This window comes from Trachypithecus francoisi, unplaced genomic scaffold (assembly GCF_009764315.1).
Source record: "Trachypithecus francoisi isolate TF-2019V2 unplaced genomic scaffold, Tfra_2.0 Lachesis_group8, whole genome shotgun sequence".
Taxonomy (NCBI): Eukaryota; Metazoa; Chordata; class Mammalia; order Primates; family Cercopithecidae; genus Trachypithecus; species Trachypithecus francoisi.
Genome location: NW_022681473.1, coordinates 122,013,171 through 122,035,001, shown reverse-complemented (window position 1 = coordinate 122,035,001; position 21,831 = coordinate 122,013,171). Strand labels below are relative to the sequence as shown.

General features: G+C 43.2%; 1 protein-coding gene and 1 pseudogene across 1 annotated transcript in view; one reads left to right on the top strand and one right to left on the bottom strand.

The window, feature by feature from the left end:
* The window catches only part of JAM3 (junctional adhesion molecule 3), a 74,545-nt gene that overhangs the window by 13,575 nt on the left and 39,139 nt on the right, over positions 1-21,831 (bottom strand). The gene's annotated exons all lie outside the window — the stretch shown is intronic.
* LOC117081768 lies at positions 13,227-14,454 on the top strand (annotated as a pseudogene).

Here is a 21,831-nt window from a genome sequence, read left to right as displayed (position 1 = left end):
TTCTTACAACCTCAAAGAAGCTAAATAATGGCAATCGTCACTTCTTTTATCCCTCAGCATTACGGCAAAGAAATGAATGTTTTATACTTTTTTTTTTTTTTTGAGACGGAGTCTCGCTCTGTTGCCCAGGCTGGAGTGCAGTGGCGCCATCTCAGCTCACTGCAAGCTCCGCCTCCCGGGTTCACGCCATTCTCCTGTCTCAGCCTCCTGAGTAGCTGGGACTACAGGCGCCTGCCACCATGCCCAGCTAATTTTTTGTATTTTTAGTAGAGATGGGGTTTCACTGTGTTAGCCAGGATGGTCTCGATCTCCTGAGCTCGTGATCTGCCCGCCTTGGCATCCCAAAGTGCTGGGATTACAGGCATGAGCCACCGTGCCCGGCCTGCTTTATATTTCTTAATGAAGCCTTGGCCTGACCACTCTCTTGCTCAACTATCCTAGATAAGTTTCACAAGCAGCTTTGTATTTTATTTTTCTGAACTACACATGAGACTTAAATACAGGTAGCTTTTTATACCAATCCTAGAAGGCAGTATGTCCCAGGAAGACTCCAGAGCAGAGGATCACTACAAATCACGTAAAGTTCTAGCTTAAATGACTATCTGCAATAGCTGGGCACTACATCAAATAAGGTCCCATGCTGAGAGTCCTTCCTCAGAATTATCCTTCTATTTCCAAATAATCCTTAACTTTACTAATACTCTAGAACTCCTTTCTTGCCCATCCCCAATAGACCAAGGTGCCACTTTAAAATGTAGTAGTAACTGTATAAAAGAATGGTAGTGTGAGGATTGGAAGGCACAAATCTAACCCGTGAAGACATCGTAAGTAACTCATCCAGAATCCTGCCCAATGCCTGGGGATAAGATTCTGACAGAACTACTAAGGAGATGGGTTCTGGGAGCCCGCTTGCAGCGGTGGCTGCTGAAGTTTAATTGTGCACACATTGAATCCAGTGCTACAGGAATACTCATACTGAAGTTACATTATTTAAGACTGAGCAAAGGGTTTTTTGGAAGGAGGAAAAAGGAAAACTGCCAATTTGTCAAATGCTGTTATTCCTATTCAATTTCCTGTCTATTTTGGCCTGTCCATCATACTCTAAGCTCTCTGGGAAATTCCATTCATTCAGCAGTTTTTGTTTTTTGAGACAGAGTTTCACTCTTGTCACCCAGGCTGGAGTGCAATGGTGCGATCTCGGCTCAATGCAACCTCCGCCTCCCAGGTTCAAGCAATTCTCCTGTCTCAGCCTCCCAAGTAGCTGGGATTACAGGTGCCTGCCACTACACCTGGCTAATTCTTGCATTTTTAGTAGAGACAGGGTTTCACCACGTTGGCCAGACTGGTCTCGAACTCCTGACCTCAGGTGATCTATCCGCCTCGGCCTCCCAAAGTGCTGAGATTACAGGGGTGAGCCACTGCGCCTGGCTGTTCAACAGTTTTTATTTATCTCTTATTATGTACTAGATACCTGTCTAGATATTAGGGCTAATACATGAATAAGATATATAAAAATCTATTAGCCAGGCATGGTGGCACACGCCTGTAATCCCAGCTACTCAGTAGGTTGAGACAGGAGAATCACTTGAACCCAGGAGGTGGGGGTTACAGTGAGCTGACATCAGGCCACTGCACTCCAGCCTGGGCGACAGAAAGAGACTCCATTTCAAAAAAAAAAAAAAAAAGGATAGATAAAAATCTGTGCTCTCATGGAGCTAACATTTTAGGATTTAAAAAAAAAAAGTATTTATTCATCTTTATTATATTTCAACGTTTGATTGCAAAACTTACTACAAAGCTAGAGTGATTAAAACAGTGTGGGGTCCCCCCACAGCATAAAGACAGACATGCAGATCAAAGGAAAAGAATAGCCCAGAAATAAATCCTTGCATATATGATCAAATGATTTTCCACAAAGATGCCAAAATCATTTAATGAAGAAAGGACAACCTTTCCAACAATGGTGCTGGGAAAACTGGATATCCACATGCAAAACGATGAAGTCAGACCCTTTATTAAGTCAAATACAGAAATTAGCTTAAAACATATAAAACGGCCGGGCGCGGTGGCTCAAGCCTGTAATCCCAGCACTTTGGGAGGCCGAGACGGGCGGATCACGAGGTCAGGAGATAGAGACCATCCTGGCTACTAACACTGTGAAACCCCGTCTCTACTAAAAAATACAAAAAACTAGCCGGGCGAGGTGGCGGGCGCCTGTAGTCCCAGCTACTCGGGAGGCTGAGGCAGGAGAATGGCGTGAACCCGGGAGGCAGAGCTTGCAGTGAGCTGAGATCCGGCCACTGCACTCCAGCCCCAGCGACAGAGTGAGACTCCGTCTCAAAAAAAAAAAAAAAATATATATATATATATATAAAACACCTAAATTTAAGAGCTAAAACTATAAAATTTTGGAAGAACACAGAGAAACATCTTCATGACACTGAGTTAGGCAATGATTTGATATGACGCCAACAGCATGGACATCAAAAGAACAAAATAGGTAAATTGGACTTCATCAAAAAAATTTAAACATCAAAGGACACTACCAAGAAAGTGAAGAGACCAATAGACAGAATGGGAGAAAATATTTACAAAGCAGATATATATATGATAAGGGATTAACATCCAGAATATATAAAGAACTCCTACAACTCACAAAAAAAACACAAATGAACAAATTTTAAAATGGGCAAAAAATTCGAACAGACATACCTCCAAAGAAGATATACCATGAAGAGCTGCTCAACATCACTAGCCTTTAAGGAAATTAAATCTAAACCACAATGAGATACCACTTCACACCCATTAGGATGGTTATGATTTCTTTCAAAGGGGGGAAATAATAAGTGTTGGTGAGGATGTGGAGAAACCCAAACCCTGTACACTGCTGATGGGAAAGTAAAATGGTGCAGCCACCATGAAAAGTTTGGCAGTTCCTTGAAAAGTTAAACACAGAATTACTATACAGTCCAAACACTGTATGATGTAATTCTTATTCTTCCTCCTCTATAGCTAAGGTACTTTTCCCCTCTGTCCTCTTAGGTTTTATCTATCTTTGATTTTCTGCAGTGTGATCATTATATGCCTAGATTTTGGGGGGGGGGGGCATTTATCCTGTTTGGTGTTTTCTGAGCTTCATGGATCTATGGTTTAGTGTCTGGCATTAATTTGGGGAAATTCTCAGTCACAATTGCTTCAAAAATGTTTGTTCTTATCTTCTGTTTCTGGTATTATCATTTACAAGTATGTTACCTCTTCTGTGGTTGCCCCACGTTTCTTGTATATTCTGTTCCATTTTTTAGGTCATCTTTCTCTCTGTGCTTTCAGTTTTGGATGTTTCTGTTGGCATATCCTCAAGCTGAGAGGCTGAGTCCATCAAAAACATTTTTCATTTCTGCTACAGTTTTTTGATCTCTAGTGTTTCCTTTTCTTTCTGAAAATTTCCATCTCTCTGCTTGCACTGTCCATCTGTTCTTGCATGTTATCTACTTATGTTATCTACTTTTTCCATTAGAACCCTTAGCATATTAACCGGAGTTGTTTTAAATGCCCAGTCTGATAATTCCAACATCTCTTTCATATCAGAGTTCTGATGCTTGCTCCATTTCCTCAAACTGTTTTTGCTTTTTAGTATGCATTGTACTTTTTGTTGAAAGCCAGACATGATTACCCAGGAAAATAAACTGTAGTAAACAAGCCTTTCATGTTATGGTGGGTAAGGTGTGTGTGTAGGGGGGAAGCATTCTATAGACCTATGATTAGATCTCAGTCTTTCAGTAAGACTATGCCCTTGGGCTGTGACCTTCACCACTCCCCTTGGGTGGAAAGATGACTAGAGGCAGCTAGAGTTAAGTACCTAACAAGTGGGATTTCTTCCTGAAACACATAAAAACCAATTACAGTATTACAACATATTAATAAAGTGAAGGGGAAAAAACCACATGATCATCCCAACGAATGCAGAAAAAGCATCTGACCTAATGCAACAACCTTTCAAGATAAAAACACTCAGTAAACTTTCTATACATGATAAAGGTCATATATGAAGAACCTACAGCTGACAGCATATTCAGTGATGAAGGACTCAAAGTTTTCCCCCTACAATCAGGAACAAGACGATGCCCACTTTCACCGCTTCTATTCAACACGACATTGGAATTTCTAGCAAGAGCAATTTGTCAAGAAAAAGACAAAAAAGGAATCAAAGTTGGAAAGGAAGTAGGAAAATTATGTCTGTTTGTAGCTGGCATGATCTTAGACACAGAAAACCCTACACATTCTAACACTAAAAATATCAGAATAAATAAATGAGTTCACCAAGGCTGCAGGATACAAAACCAACACACAGAATTCTGGTTCTCAGTCTAGCATGCAAACAGCTTGGAAGCCCTCATCCATCTTGACAACAAGTAAAAAGCTGAACAGCCTGAAAATCCACAACTCTTCTTAGATTTGTCCAAGAATTGAGGTCATAGGCCAAAACACTGTATCCAGATTGGAGAGACAAATAGGCAGATAGAGAATCCCAACCTGCAAAGCAGAAACTCCGGAGAAGCCTCTGCAGGAACCACCAGTACTAGAGCAGGAAAACCTAAACTATAATTGACGAATCGTTGGAGTCTCAGTGCCAACAAGTCTGAGAGTTAAAAACTCCATGGGGCCCAGTCTTAGCAGGCCCCCCAGACATTCTTGTGAGTTTTATCTCCAGAGGCCCTACCTGCTTCTCTCACTGAAGACAGGAGAAAAATTCCCTCATGCTCCTGGCATAGGGAGGGGAAATGTTAGCCATCTGAAATACCACTAAAGCATTCTGTCCTTAACAAGTCCTGCCCAAAGAGAAATTGTCTTACCAGAGTCTAACCTACTGGGATTTAATCAGGGCCTAACTGACCTGGATTTGTGTTATAATTTCTTCAAAAATCACAATTATAAACCAAAATTATAAGTATTAACTCATGTAATTACCTTTATCGGAGATCTCAATATCTTCATACACCTTCAAGTTATTGTCTAAGTATTTTTTCATTTCAACCTGCGGGTCTCCCTTTCATATTTCCTGTAGAGGTCTGGTGGTAATGAACTCCCTCAGCTTTCATTTATCTGGCAATGTCTTAATTTCTGCTTCATAGCTGAAGGATGGTTGTGCTGGATATAGAATTCGTGGTTTACAATTGTTTTCTTGCAGCACTTTAAATATATCACCCCACTTCCTTCTGGCCTCCAAGGTTTCTGGTAAGAATTCAGTTTATAGTCTTCTTGCAGATTAACTGTATCTGCTGAGTCACCTCTCTCTGGGTGCTTTTAAGAATCTCTTTGTCGGCCAGGCGCGGTGGCTCAAGCCTGTAATCCCAGCACTTTGGGAGGCCGAGACGGGCGGATCACGAGGTCAGGAGATCGAGACCATCCTGGCTAACAGGGTGAAACCCCGTCTCTACTAAAAAAAAAATACAAAAAACTAGCCGGGCGAGGTGGCGGGCGCCTGTAGTCCCAGCTACTCGGGAGACTGAGGCAGGAGAATGGCATAAACCCGGGAGGTAGAGCTTGCAGTGAGCCGAGATCCGGCCACTGCACTCTAGCCTGGGCAGCAGAGCGAGACTCCGTCTCAAAAAAAAAAAAAAAAAAAAAAAAAAGAATCTCTTTGTCAAGTTTGATCATGTGTCTCAGTGTGAGTCTCTTTGGTTGATTCTACTCAAAGTCTAGTGAGATTCTCGGATTTGTGGATCTATGCCCTTCATCAAATTTGGGGCGTTTATTCTTCATCATTTCTTAAAATAATCTTTCTGCCCCATATTTCTCCTCCTTCTAAAACTCCCACAATGCATATGATGGTCCACTTGGTAGTCCCATGAGTCGCTTAGACTATGTTCACTTTTCTTCATTCTTTTTCTTTTTGCTTCTCAAACTTGATAATCGTCCTAACTTCTACTTTGCTAGTTCTTTCTTCTATCTGCATCAATCTGCTGTTGAACCCCTCTAGTAAATTTTTCATTTCAGTTATTGTATTTTCAGCTCCAAAATCTGTTTGTTTCATTTCTGTAATTTCTATGTCTTTATTGATAGTGTCCTTCTGTTCAGGGACTGTTTGCCTGATTGCCTTTAGTTCTTTGTCCATGTTCTCCCCTTAGGTGTTTGTGCATATTTTAAACAAATAGCTTTGGCTAATAAGTCCAATATCCGTGCTGCCTCTGGGACAGTTTCTGTCAATCCATTTAGTTCCTTTAAATGAGTCATGTTTTCCTGTTTCTTTATATGCTTTGTTATTTTTTGTTGTTGTTGATGCTGTTGTTGAAAATCTGGCATTCAATTATTATAATATGGTAACTCTGGAAATCAGATTGTCCCCCTCCCCCAAGATTTGCTGTGTTTTTTTAAAAAATTATTGTTTAAGGCTGTAGGAGTTCATTTGAAACTCAGAACTTTCTTTTGCAAAGACTATTCCTTTTCAAGTGTGGTTACTAAGGTTCCTTAACCTTGTGTTCAGCTATTATAAGAGTATAATCAAGACTGTCTTAAGTGCCAAAAGCTGAAATGAACGAACGCTAGAACAAAATCCCCACCCCGCCAACACCAAAAAAGAGAGCATGTTATAGCTGCCTCTCTGAGTTTTGTAGACCGGCTCTGTGCAGGGGTACTCCTTCATCTCTTAGCTAGGCTTATTCTGAATCTACAGACCAGCCTGGGATGAATCTTAGTATCTTTTCAGGGCTTTTCTGATCACGTGTCTTGCCTGACATGAGCATGGCTTTCTACTTTCCTTCATTTATGTGGATGCTTTTGAGAGTCTTAATTTCCTAAGAATCTCACCCAGCTTCTCCTCTGGGCCTTACAGGGCCTACTGTACACGTCCAGCCAGAATCTCTTCAGGCATCTGTAGGTTTATAGTCACTCTGTAGCTTTTACTAGCAGTGCCCACTGGTTTTACTGCCTGCTTCCCTGGTTATACAAGACAGAGACAAGCACCTTGCATTAGGCCTTCAGGTATCCCCCAGAAAGGATGGAACAGACATACACATTAATTTGCAAATAAGGTCTGCTCTGTTCCCTCCGGTTTGAGAGAAAAGCTTGGGAATAGCTGCTGCCTGTTCAAGACCAAAGCAGCTACTATGCCAGGGAGAGGGTAGGGCAAGGGTATGTAAAAATGCCACAAGTGTTTCCTACTAGTTTAAAGATGGCTCTTCTTGGTTAGATGTTTGCTCGGTTGCTATAATCTTTGTTTGACTGATTTTAGAGCTTCTACAATGTTGGTTCAGATAGCTACTGGGTGATTTTTTAATTTTTCTGCTGGTGAGCAGGAGCCTGGAACATCCTAGTCCACAATTTTGCTGAGATCACCATAAGTTAGCCTTGTCACTATTTTTTTTTTTTAGTCATTCTTATTCATCCCTGTATCTGATTCCCAACCATAATACCTAAGAACCCAAGAAGTTTCTGGAAAAGTTACTTATTTTAAGTAGGGGGAAAAGACACAGATACTTTCAATACAATATGGCAAATGGCATGAGAGAAATCTACACCAATCCAAACACAGACTAACTTAGTGTCTTTGCTCTTTCAGTGTTTCTTTGATAACAGAGCTCTCATTCTCACTATAAGTTGGTAAACTTTCTGAGCTTATGTTCTGAGCTTATGTTTTCCCAGGATTTAATTGCTTCAGGTAGAACTAGCAAATGCGTTTTCAGTCCAGAACTAGGTGGCTTAATCCAGGACAGAGGTAACTACTCGATGTGCTTATAATTCCACCTTCAAAACTCTTCTACATGCCAAAGCTATGAACTATCTGGGGCCCTGTTTTTAATACTCTTACTGACATTTTTTTTTTTTTTGGAGAAAGAGTCTCGCTCTGTAACCAAGGCTGGAGTGCAGTGGCCTGATCTTGGCTCACCGCGACTTCCGCCTGCCGGGTTCAAGCAATTCTCCTGCCTCAGCCTCCCGAGTAGCTGGGACTATAGGTGCCTGCCACCATGCCCAGGTAATTTTTTGTATTTTAGTAGAGATGGGGTTTCACTGTGTTGCCCAGGCTGGTCTCGCACTCCTAAGCTCAAGCAATCTGCCCACCTTGGCCTCCCAAAGTGCTAGGATTACAGGTGTGAGCCATCATGCCTGGCCTCTTACTGACTTTTAATATGATTTTGCACACTTCAATTTTTCTCAAATGTAACATATAATTTAAAAACTTACCCTTCTTGGCCGGGCACGGTGGCTCAAGCCTGTAATCCCAGCACTTTGGGAGGCCGAGACGGGCGGATCACGAGGTCAGGAGATCGAGACCATCCTGGCTAACACGGTGAAACCCCGTCTCTACTTAAAAAAACAAAAAACTAGCCGGGCGAGGTGGTGGGCGCCTGTAGTCCCAGCTACTCAGGAGGCTGAGGCAGGAGAATGGCGTAAACCTGGGAGGCGGAGCTTGCAGTGAGCTGAGATGCGGCCACTGTACTCCAGCCTGGGCGAAAGAGCAAGACTCCGTCTCAAAAAAAAAAAAAAAAAAAACTTACCCTTCTTTCACCAGTAACTGAAGATAAATAAGTTAAACATTTTAGAAGGGGGACCATTTATTATCATTATTCTACTTGCTATCTAGGGACCAATGATTTTCCAGAGGCCCAGAGAACAGCACGTTTCAAATTTAAAGGCTTTCAATTTGAGACAGTAATTAAGGTTAAAGAAGGTCATAAGGGTGTGGACCTAATCCAATATGACTAGTGTCCTTTTAAGAACTTGAAGACAGGCTGGGCACGGTAGCTCCCGCCTGTAATCCCAGCACTTTGGGAGGCCGAGGTGGGTGGATAACAATGTCAGGAGATTGAGACCATCCTGGCTAATAGGGTGAAACCCCATTTCTACTAAAAATACAAAAAATTAGCCAGGCGCAGTGGCGGGCACCTATAGTACCAGCTACTCGGGAGGCTGAGGCAGGAGAATGGCGTGAACCCGGGAGGCGGAGCTTGCAGTGAGCTGAGACCAAGCCACTGCACTCCAACCGGGGCAAGAGAGTGATACTCCGTCTCAAAAAAAAAAAAACGACAACAAACCTGAAGAGATACCAGGGATGTGCCTGCACAGGGGAAAGATGATATGAGGACACAGCAAGAAGGGAGTCACCTTCTGGCCAAGGAGAGGCCTCAGGAGAAACCAACCCTGCAGGCACCTTGATTTTGGACTTCCCAGCCTGCAGTACTATCAGAAAATACCTTTCTGCTGTTTAAGCCATCTGTTTATGGTATTTTGTTATGCAATTCCTAGTAAACTAATACAGAGGGGAATGGAAATGAATACAGAGCAAGAGAAATATACAAAAATGTAAGAATAGTATTTTCTAATGTATTAGTCCATTTTCACACTATAAAGAACTACCAGAGACTGGGTAATTTATAAAGAAAAAAAGTTTAATTGACTCACAGTTCCACATGGCTGAGGAGGCCTCAGGAAACTTACAATCATGGTGGAAGGCATAGGGGAAGCAGGCACCTTCTTCACAAAGCAGCAGGGGAGGGGAAGAGAGAGACAGAGCATGCATGCACACCAGGAGCGAGCAAGGGGGGAACTGCCACGCACTTTTAAACCACCAGATCTCATGAGAACTCACAATCATGAGAACAGCACGGGGGGAAGCCACCTCCATAATCTAATCACCTCTACCAGGGCCCCTTCCTTGACACGTGGAGATGACAATTTGAGATGAGGTTTGCGTGGGACACACCACCAAACCGTATCATCTGACTTTATACCAAATACAGCAATTCTAAATTTTTGAGTACCAAAATATGCTTGAATCCACAGCTGACAAAGGCTGTTAAGTATTTTCTTCAATGACATTTAAGCCCAGCTCAGGGAGAGATGAGTTCTGATGCTACAGACTCTGGGGTCCACTCCCAGGAGGCCTGTCTCTGCAGGTGAGCAGAAATAACAAAGGATTTCTAAAACCACATGGAGTGGCATCCCCAGCTATATTAAGGAGAAGACTAGACCTCAGGCTGTTGTGCTCTCAAGTGATAATAACAATGTATCAGCTCAGTTTCAGGCCAAGGCTAAAGCCCAAGAGGAAAACCTTTTCTTTTTCCTTTCTTTTCCTTTTTGTTTTTAAACTGTAAGCAACACCCCAAAGACGGATTTTACTTTTACAAACAAAAATACCACTGTTTGACTCATTGTGGGAGCCAACATGCGCTTTCTTAGAGGCACTTGGTTCCCAAAAAGAAAGGCATATCTGTTCGGACATCCAGTGCAGAGAGGAGAAGAGTCCTAAGAGTGCACAGGTGATGATGGAGAGGCCCCCTGATACTGACCAGCCTCACTCTCTTCTGTTTCCTCTCTTCTATGCCTTTCTTAATGTGATTCTAGGAGCAGCGGTTGTCTGCTACCATTCTCTGTTGTGCCTGCTTGTTAGAAATATATTAAAATAATTTTGTATTTATTTTCAAAGGCACCAAGGTTTATTTTGTTTTGAGATGGAGTCTCATTCTGTCGCTCAGACTGGAGTGCAGTGGCATAATCTCAGCTCACTGCAACCTCCACCTCCGGGGCTCAAGGGATCATACTGCCTGAGCCTCCCGAATAGCTGGGGCTGCAGACGTGCACCACTATGTCCGGCTAATTTCTTGTGTTTTTAGTAGAAATGGGATTTCACCATGTTGGCCAGGCTGGTCTCAAACTCCTGACCTCATATGATCCACCTGCCTTGGCCTCCCAAAGTGCTGGGATTACAGGCGTGAGCCACCACGCCCGGCCGAAAGGCATCAAGTTTTAAAATGACTCACTACAGTGGCATTAGTTCTCATTCTTGAAACCAGGGCCATCAGACATCACAGTTCCAGAGGTAGGGAAGGAAGTGAAAATTAATTCAGATTAATTCCTTAGGGTCACTCTTCAAGACAGTCAGAGCAAGTGGTATCATTTCCAATTTACAAATGATGATGTGGCCAAGTGGCTTGCCTATAGTTCACAGCTAAATGATGGAGCCAGCACTTCAAGCTGTGCTCTTAAACTCCATGTCTAACACTCTATTTTATTCTGATGCCTACAGTTCTTCTTCCTATGACTCCATGAAAGGATTAACTATACACTTTGGTGTTTTGTTTGTGTGCATGCTTGACCAGAAATGTGGCAAGAGAAAGTTTGAGAATTCCTTCTCTATAATCTAGCCACTTATTTCTCAAATGCTAAGTGACACTAAGATGGTCCGAAGGCAAAGCTATCCTACAATGCATCAGTGCCAGTTTATCTGTCACAATGATAAACAGATAGGGAGAAGTTACTGATATCCTCAAGGCCACAACTAGGTGTTGAACAGCTAATAATCAGTGGGATTTGGAGAGGAGACAAAATTAGGATTCAGAGTTTAAACAGAAGACAGTTTTACTTCCAGATTCATGCCCTTTGCCATGCACAGTGGTATCTAGCACAGTTTTCTACAAAGGAAGACCTGAGCAAGAAACTGACTTTGCTATCCTAGCTCTGTCATAGACTTCCTGAATCATCTCCATCTCACAGTCCTCAGACCTACACAGCAAAATCCTTCCCATATCTGTGTGCTCATGTTTGAACCACGCTAATAGAGGCTCAGGCAACACACACTTCTGTATAAAAAGTAACCCAGTTCTGAAGCCTGCCTTGAAGCGTGTAGAAACGTGGGTTGCCCTGAGATAAACAGCACAGGCACTAACCAGTCAGCAGATTTTCCTCTCAGCTCTCAGCAACAGATGACAAAGTCATGCATATAAACAAATCTGCAAGGCACTGCAGCATGGGCCAGACAGAGGACGACAAAGAGAGATGGCAGGGATGGGGCGTACTGTGGCTGTGGCCATCCATCTGCATATGAGTCACTACCTCTGAACAACAGCCTTTTCCTCATTTGTTTAGAGAGCCTCAGCAAAGCAAGTGCAGGGTAGAGAGCCAGAGGACCTCGGGATCACTTTCTAAGTTTCACTGTCATCTGGTTAAGTAGGCTCAAGTATTACTAGCATTCCACCTTTATGGACAGTTGTCCACAAGGAAAATATATGCTTTTTCTGGGAAGACAAGGGTGGGACAGGGAAGGGATGTCATAGGGAAACCTACCAGCTATACAGAGTACAAATTTTCACATATGAGGAGCCAGCCAATCAGCAGTGTGCAGAGAGAGAAGGCCCTTTCATTTCACAGAGCATGATTTTGACACAGAGCAAGTGTGAAGGTGCGCTGCTTCCTGTTGGTCTGTTGACTATTCTGCTGAAGAAGAAAATAAACCCATTGGGGTGCTTTTTCGGAACAGGCCTGTCAACCGGCTTGTAGGACTGATGTCTAATGTAGAGAAAAGAACAAAGCAGACACCGTGCTTTCTCCTACCAACATTTTGATAATCAGCAAAGCAGGAGGGAGCCACAGGGTGAGCACACAGTGCTGCTGGGACTTGAGCGAGCTGCACACTCTCCTGGTATTGTCGGGGCTCACGTTCTACGCTGTGTCTCCCAGCACCTTCTCAACACCGATTCAGCTTCCCAGCAGCCATCAACGGAAGGATGACTACACTCGTGTCCCAGACAGGGGATCGGAGGCTAGCGAGGTCAACGGCTACAAGTACAAAGTAAAAACCAGAAGCTGGGAGTTTTGCTTCTTAATCCCTACTTCTTGCTTTATTTTATGATCTTACAAGAAGAAATACACTAAAATCTATCCACAACTAAAAAAGCAAGCAACAAACAAAGCGTGAAGAGGATCTGTAGGAAAAGGAAAACATGAATCAGACCCTGAGGCCTAAAACGAGATCCCATTGTTTGAGGAAACCCTATCTTGGATGAGTTTGCAAGGGAAGTGACCCAAAAAAAGCCTCTGACATGATGCGCAGCTGGCACCGTCATCTTCAACACAGCCGTGTCTTCCTTCCAGGGAAGATGTGGAACGAAGTTAAGAGAGAGAAGAGGGGGCGGGAGCTGTTTTCCGCTGCGCGCGCAGAGGTGGTGACGGCGGCGCGATCGGCCGGGCTGTACCCGTTGTCCGCCGGGGAGCGGCTGGAGCGGCAACGGGCCCGGGTCCCCGGGAGGCGACGCTACAGGGCAGCGGCGGCAGCAAGACAGACTCGTGGGGACGCGCCACCGCCACCGCGCTGGGTGTCGCGCGCCGAGGCTGGGGGCTGTCGCCGCCACCGCCGAGGTGACTGAGGAGAGACGCCTCCTCGCTCCCGCCACCGCCAGACTGCAATGCCCAGTCCCCAGCTCGCCAGCGTTTCTCGCTGGAATCTACGTTGCACATTTACGGCGATTCTGAGGGAGGGCAGACTTCTGCCAGGCTCAGCACCGCGTTTTCGCCGACACGCTCAGAGGTTCTATGTGCCATAATTAACGTTGCCTTGAAGACTCCGGGACAGTGAGACTGGCCTCAGAAATAGTTGGCTTTTTTTTTTTTGTTTTTTAATTGCAAGCATATTTCTTTTAATGACTCCAGTAAAATGAAGCATCAAGTAAACAAGTGGAAAGCGACCTACACTGTTAACTTGTCTCACTAGTGCCTAAATGTAGTAAAGGCTGCTTAAGTTTGTCTGTAGTTGGATTTTTTTGGAGTCGGAAGGTATCCATCTGCAGAAATTGACGCCCAAATTGAATTTGGATTCAAGTGGATTCTAAATACTTTGCTTATCTTGAAGACAGAAGCTTCATGAGGAATAAAGAAGTTGAATAGAGAAAACACTGATTGATAACAGGCATTTTAGTGGTCTTTTTAATGTTTTCTGCTGTGAAACATTTCAAGATTTATTGATTTTTTTTTCACTTTCCCCATCACACTCACAGGCATGCTCACATTTTTTATTTGCCATAATGAACCGTCCAGCCCCTGTCGAGATCTCCTGCGAGAACACGCATTTTCTCATAACTCACAACCCTACCAGTGTTACTCTCAACAAGTTCCCAGAGAAACTTAAGAAGTATGGAGTGACGACTTTGGTCCGAGTTTGTGATGCTACATATGATAAAGCTCCAGCTGAAAAAGAAGGAATCCACGTTCTTGACTGGCCATTTGATGATGGAGCTCCGCCCCCTAATCAGATAGTAGATGATTGATTAAACCTGTTATAAACCACATTTCATGAAGAGCCAGGCTGCTGTGTTGCAGTGCCTTCTGCTGTGGGACTGGGAAGGGCATCTGTGCTGGTTGCACTTGCTTTGATTGAATGTGGAATGAAGTACGAAGATGTAGTTCAGTTTATAAGACAAAAGGGGAGCATTCAATTCCAAACAGCTGCTTTACTTGGGAGAAATACTGACCTAAGATGCGATTACGCTTCAGAGATACCAATGGGTATTGCTGTGTTCAATAGAAAGAAACGTAAATGAAGGCTGACTTGATTGTGGCATTTAGAGGGAACTCTTGGTACCTGGAAATGTGAATCTGGAATCTTACCTGTGTCATCAAAGTAGTGATGGATTCAGTACTCCTCAACCACTCTCCTAATGATTGGAACAAAAGCAAACAAAAAAGAAATCTCTATAAAATGAATAAAATGTTTAAGAAAAGAGAAAAGGAATTCAGTGAAGGATGATTTTGCTCCTGGTTTTGGAGTTTGAATTTCTGCCAGGATTGAATTATTTTGAAATCTCCTGTCTTTTTAAACTTTTTCAAAATAGGTCTCTAAGGAAAACCAGCAGAACATTAGCCTGTGCAGAACCATCTGTTTGGGGAGCACACTCTTCATTATGCTTGGCACACAGATCTCCCTGTGGTGGGATTTTTTCCCTTTTTTGCGGGGGGAGGGGTGGTGGTGTGTTTTTCCCCTTTTTCCCTTCCTCTCCTACATCTCCCTTTTTCCCCGGATCCAAGTTGTAGATGGAATAGAAGCCCTTGCTGCTGTAGACATGCGTGCAGTCTGGCAGCCTTAAGCCCACCTGGGCACTTTTAAATAAATTTTTAAAAACACCAATAAAAAAAAAAGCAGTGACATAGATGTATTACATGATCCAGGTGGTTTTTAGTCTTTACTGATGAAAGGGTGTTCATGTTAGCTTCTTTTCCTCAAAACCCTATCTAATACTAGGCAAAGTAGCCAAGAGCCTTTTTTGTTTTTATTTTGATAAATTAGTGGGGAAATGGCATTTTAAAAGGAGTCTCTTCTCGGCCGGGCGCGGTGGCTCAAGCCTGTAATCCCAGCACTTTGGGAGGCCGAGACAGGCGGATCACGAGGTCAGGAGATCGAGACCATCCTGGCTAACACGGTGAAACCCCGTCTCTACTAAAATATACAAAAAATTAGCCGGGTGAGGTGGCGGGCGCCTGTAGTCCCAGCTACTCGGGAGGCTGAGGCGAGAGAATGGCGTAAACCCGGGAGGCGGAGCTTGCAGTGAGCTGAGATCCGGCCACTGCACTCCAGCCTGGGCGACAGAGCGAGACTCCGTCTCAAAAAAAAAAAAAAAGGAGTCTCTTCTCAAAGAAGTTAGCTGGGAGTTGAATTCTTCTCTTCCCTAACCAGTGAAAGCTAAGTGGATATCCCAGAAACTTGTCTTCTAACAGGGAGGACTCCAGGCCATCAATAAAGATGTCCAGGCAGTGGGCGTACTTTCTACACCCTGTAGAATTGTGGGCTGCAGCGTTACTCTGATTTTCTGTCTAGTATCAGAGAATGCTGGTAGCTTAAAATTTTTATTTTAGGATCTGTACTGTGAATTTTCAGAAACGGTCAAAGGAGCAGCAGCAAATTCACATATTTTCGACTTGAGAAATGCTTGTGGTATGTTTTCCAAACTGCCCCCTATATGTAAAGTTCAGTTTAACCACTGGTTGCTGTATTATTACTAGGTTCTTTTGAGGTTAAAAAAAAAATCCCTGGTTTAAAACCAACAATGATGCCTAGTGAGTATGTGTCCACAGGCCGTAACAGGGTAGAAGAGAGACATTGGACAACCCAATGAGTAGCGAAGGGATTGTGTTGCTTGTAAAGCAGTGTAGTAGCATTTTTGCAGATTCTTTGCTGGGTTTAGTGAACTGATCTAGAAAAGCTGTTTTTCTGCTCCTTTGTGGAAGGCAGTTACAATCAGGCTGCATGGACAAAGCAGGTAGAGGGGCACCATCAGGGGCTCTTGCACTATTTTTACCTCTAAATATTACATTCTCAGTAGTGCCCTGCTTCTAAGGCTCTGAATACAGGCTTAAAGTCATCTTATCCTGCTGGAATTTGCTGTGCAGAGCCATAAGCCTCCCATTTTGTTAGCGTCAGCTAGGCCAGTAGGAACAGACGGGGACCTTGTTTCACACTGATGATACCTCACATGGTGGCCGGCTATGTGAACTGCCTATTTCCTACTGCTGGAGTTTTGATTTTTAACTAAATGCAAATCTGCGGATTCTCGCTTCTCCCATCCCAGAAAACAAAACCAAATAATGCTTTTTGAAACTGTTTCTAGGACTTTAAAGTAAAAAGTAATGGTATATCCAAAATTCTTTATTTCAGAACACAACAATAGATTCCATTAATATAGACTCAAGATCAAAACAGCATACGTGCTAAGCTAAGATAGACAGTGTTGACTCCAAGGGTTTTGATCAATACCGTAACAAACCTTTTCCCTTTGACATACTCTGAATTTTGTTGTTTGAGGGGAGGGGTGTGTGTGTGTGCACGCATGCACACGCACGCAGTGTCCCTCAGTATCAGCGCCTGCCCGAGTTAGGAAAATTACATCCCTGGTTCTGTATTGGGGAGAAGGATGTATAAAGCAACATGAAACATTAGCCCTCATTTTGTTTTAAATTAAAGACTAATGTTAACTATTCTCAAAACTGGATTTTTTTCCTTAACATTAAAGCAATTATTTTCTTTTGGATTTAATGAAGTACTGCTAGCTGAAACCAGTCTGACATAGAGAGATGTCAGATTTGAAAGGTGTGCAACCTGATTTAAAACCAAACCCTGAACCCTTTTAAAGAACAATAAAACGTATTTTACACGCTCAGAATAAAACAAAAAAGGAGGGAGCTGGCAGATGGGAGTGATAAGGCAGGAGAGGAAATACTGACTCGCTTCTGTTCACAATGGCCTTCCTAGCTCACAGGGCTCCTCAGATTCTTCTCTGGAACTACTGTGTTCTGTTTCCCCTTCCCTTTCCTAATTTGGAACAATTTTAGCAGCTGTGGACAACAACTGCAGTTTCTTATTTCAGTTTTGAGAGACGTTCCGGAAACTCTGCCAGAGTCTGGGGATCTGATGCGAGACAAGTTATATGACAATCACTTCACTTGTTTAAAATACCATTTCCCAACCCACTTCCTCATGCCCCGGAGCACAGCCCCCCAATTCTAACTCAACAGGCTGGGAAAGGTCTGGGTCTGCACTTTCCCCAGCCTCTAGAGTGACGCTATGCACCGCCTCATTTGGGATGCCCTACGAAGGCACTCATTCTGTGGGGGCCAGACCCAGCATCTGGGGTTGGTGCACAGAAACACAGCTCTATTGTTAAGCATGAGGATGATGCCTGCTTTCCTTTACTATTCTGAAGAGTTGCTGGCTATAAAATGCTTCTACAGCTTCAGGCAAAAAGAATAACACAAAATATTATTAAAACAATACATTTAAGCCATAACAGATGTTGAGGTAATGTTAGTCTTAGCCCACAAATTTCCTAATTCCATAGAGGCTGGCTCATTTTGATGGGTTTTTCTAAGAGTTTTCACACACTGGTGTGAGCATCCTGAAGCAGAGTGAGGGTCCATGAAAAACTGAACTCCCAGATTCGTCAAGGTCTGAACATGCAAACTCCCTGTCCTCTTCCCTTGTGGGAGCAAAACTCATTAGAAGAGTAGAGCAGGCCTGTTGACTCACAAACAGAATGCTGGGGCGCTGGGAGACAGGAGGCTTCCAATGTTAACAATGGCTACTAACATTTAACTGCAGAGATGCTGAGAGAGAAAAATCAATGGTTGTCTTAGCTTTCCACGAAAAATTAAATTAATTTGGGTTTATACTCATTACAGTAAGCCAAGAAGGAAAAGAAATTCTTTTAGAAAATGTTTCCACTCTGAATCGATGTGTTGCTCACTAAGAACTAGTTCATGCAGGTCTGGCTCTCTGAAGAGTTATATTTAGCTTGCTAGCATTCTGTCCAGTTTGTCTCTTGCTCAAAAGACATTTTTCCCTGACCAGGACTCACGTCAGCATCAGCATGCATTACTGCGAGGCTGCACTAGCCACTGAGGCTCAGGCCTAAACAAACAACGGCAGCGCCGGCTTTCTAGTGGAGAAAGGCTACGTGTTTACCCTTCAAGACAGACCACTGCTGTACAACTGCTTGGCACAGTCTACCCTAGAGAATAATATATCCGATAAAATAGCACCTTTGCAACAATGTCTTAGTTCCTTATTCAATTTTTTAAGGACTTTAAGAGAAAGTGGGGGGTGGGGAGTGGATAAAGAACACATATCAGCATTTTACAGACCCACTCACCCATACACACAGCAAAGAATATGTAGTAAATCGATCAAATATGGGTTCTGACAAGAGCACAGCCAGCTGAAGTACCGGTTGTATTTTGTGAGCTGGTTTAACTAAATGGTTATATACAAAACAGACCATTGAAAATAAAAGTATAAAAAGACCCAACCAAGTATCACAGAATTCCAAATAAACCTGGCTGTAATGGTTAATTTTATGTGTCAACTTGGAGGGTTTTTTAGATGAGATTAACATTTAAATTTGTGAACTTTCGGTAAAGCAGACTGCCCTCCGTAATGAGGGCAGGCCTCACCCGATCAGTTAAATAGAACACAAAGACTGGCCTCCTCTCCAAGAGGAAACTTCTCCAGCAGACTGGCCCCTGCAGATTTCATGGCATCATCGACTCTCCTGGGTCTCCAGCCAGCTAGCCCATACTGCAGATTTTTAAACTCACCAGCTTTCTTAATCATGTGAGTCAATTCTTTATAATAAATCTCTATCTCTCTATCTCCTAATAGTTCTGTTTCTCTGGACAACCCTAAATACTAATACTCCAGCAATGGCACTTCTTAAAAGAAATATCCTAAGTCATTTCACTGTATATACGTTCTATGAAAAACTCTTCCGGTGGCGACCCTAAAAGCAGAGTCAGAGCAGGACCATGTAATACCCCCATGTTAAGCCAGCAGGAGGACATCAAAGCAGATGCTATTTCTTTGAGTATAGAATCTTTTCTATTTGATTCTATCATGTCCAAACCCAAACCATCACAAGATCTCTTGCCAGTCGTGCTGGCTCATGCCTGTGATCCCAGCACTTTGGGAGGCCGAGGAGGGCAGATCACTTGAGATCAGGAGTTTGAGACCAGCGTGGCCAACATGGCAAAACCCTGTCTCTACTAAAAAAAAATACAAAAATTAGCCGACATGCTTGCTTGAATCCAGGGGGCAAAGGCTGCAGTGAGTCAAGATCATGCCACTGCATTCCAGCCTGAGCAACAAGAACAAGACTCTGTATGAAAAAAAAAAAAAAAAAAAAGAAGATTTCTTGAGCACAAATCTGATTAATCCAGTCAGATAACACCAGAGTAAAACTCCACCAAGCAGCCACCTTAAATAAAAGTGTTTGAAGAAACGGCTACCCTGGAAAGACCATTAACCATCCCCCCTCCCATCTCCAATTGAAAGGTTTTTAAAGTTTAAGTGGAAAGTCCAGGATTATCATGGGGAGGAAATTATTGCCATGTTAATTGAAGCTATGAGAAAAGACAAAAGAGAAAGGGAATGGCTGGGTCTTATATGCACTTTCACCATCAAACCACCAAGTAAAAATATGGATAAAATATCAAAAAAGCAGTGGCGACGGGGAGAGAGGAGGAGGAGTAAGGGGAGGCTGAAGGCAGCAGAGCAGACAAGGTTGGGTTTGGCGGGAGACAGGCAAGGGAAAGCTGGAGGTTAAAGGAAGGACAGAGAGGAGGCAGTGAGAACAGCCTGGACAGCAGCACCACGTCTGCTGTAGTGGGGCAGTGACTTCCCAGTGTTTCCAACAACTCAGGGAGAACCTCTGCAATGGAGATGGAACTGTATGGCACTTGGCTTGACTCACCATGAGCTCAGTTCTACATTGAAATAAGTAAATGGAAATATAAAAATGATGGGTGGAGGGAGGGTCACCATCTTTGCAAGAGCCTGGCACTGTCACTTTTTCTAACTACAGACCAATCAGACGAATTATAAAATATTCTTGGCTCTAAAGCACAAGTGAACACATAAAATCCTCCTGCCTGTTGCCATGAGACCCATCTTAGAGGTACTGAGGCATGACAAATGTGTATGACTAAACACAGAACACATGTCAAGGCATATTCTTGTTCAGTAAAAGAACTCATTTGGAAATACATTATCCCTAACATTTGCCCTGAGCATAAGACCTTGGCATGAAGCTACTTTCTGTGTGAGCCCAGTCCCATAAACACTATTTGCATGTGATTACAGATTCTGGTATCAGAATTCCAAGAGAGGAATGTGTGCTCTCATACGCTACAGAAAAATAACTCACAGTTACACCTGTATTCCAGCTGCAGACATTCTATATTAACCCCCATCCAGCATAGCCTCTTTGGGGCTCACAGTACCCTTCAGAGATACATGGAACGAGCCTTCACTGTTATCTTGAAGACAGTGCAGGAGTGATCACCCTACTTCAGAATCTGAATGGATGAGCTACTTCAGGAACCGAACTTGAAAACATAAGGGAATTTCACCTACCAAAGACCACTGCATGGAAGATAGGGACCAGTTATTTGTTTGCTTTGTTTTACTCCAGTGTCATATCCCACTGTCACATCAACAAAAGGAAACATATCCAAGCTGCAAAACCTGGGCTTTAGATTTAACATGTTAAAGGAAAAATAAATACACTATAAAATATTCCAGTGGTAACAGGGATGCTGAAGGAAAGTGGAAGGGGTGGTCTTTACAAAACAGTTAAATTTTGAGATGTTCACATTAGTTTTAGTGCAGTCTCTCCTGAGGCAGAACAGACTGCAAACTACCAAGCATTTCTCTCTAATAAGGGAAGACATCAAGACAGTTTTACTTCTTCCCCTCCAATTTGGATTTTTTTTTCTTTTTTTGAGATGGAGTTTTTTGTTCTTGTCGCCCAGGCTGGAGTGCAATGGCGCGATCTCAGCTCACTGCAACCTCTGCCTCCTGGGTTCAAGCGATTCTCCTGCCTCAGCCTCCCGAGTAGCTGGGATTATAGGTGCCCACCGCCACCCTTGGTTATTGTCTTGTTCTGTCCTGTCCTGTGTTGTAGTTTTAGTAGAGACGGAGTTTCACCATGTCAGTCAGGCTAGTCTCAAACTCCTGACCTCAGATGATCCACCCACCCACCTTGGCCTCCCAAAGTGCTGGGATTACAGGTGTGAGCCACCGCGCCTGGCCATGGTTTTGTTTGTTTTTTTTTTTAAGTTTCTTTTTCATGCCTGGTTGCATTGGCTAGAACCTCCAATATGGTGTTGAGAAGAAATGGTGTGAGCAGATATCCTTGTCTTGGTTAAACAAATAACTATAAATACGTTGTAGGTAATGACAGCCAAGTTTCTCACTGTCAAAGAAAGAATACGCAAAGGGAAAATGCTAGAATTAACCCTGTAGTGCTGAATTTGAGTCAGAGAAACCAGTATAAACTAACGTTTATTTTAACATAGATACAAGTAGAGAAATAAGTATAGATATGTGTGTATACATGGATATAAATACATATATCTCCTAGTCCTGTCCACTGAGAGCCTAGAAGCAGTGACACCTGATAGCCAAAAGCATTTCTGGTACCCAGGTCTAGTTTCTTATATACCATTCTCTAGTAAAAGGAATCAGGGCTCCCTGAAAAATGGCTGATTCTTGGACAAGGAAAATACAAGATAAGCCGGGAG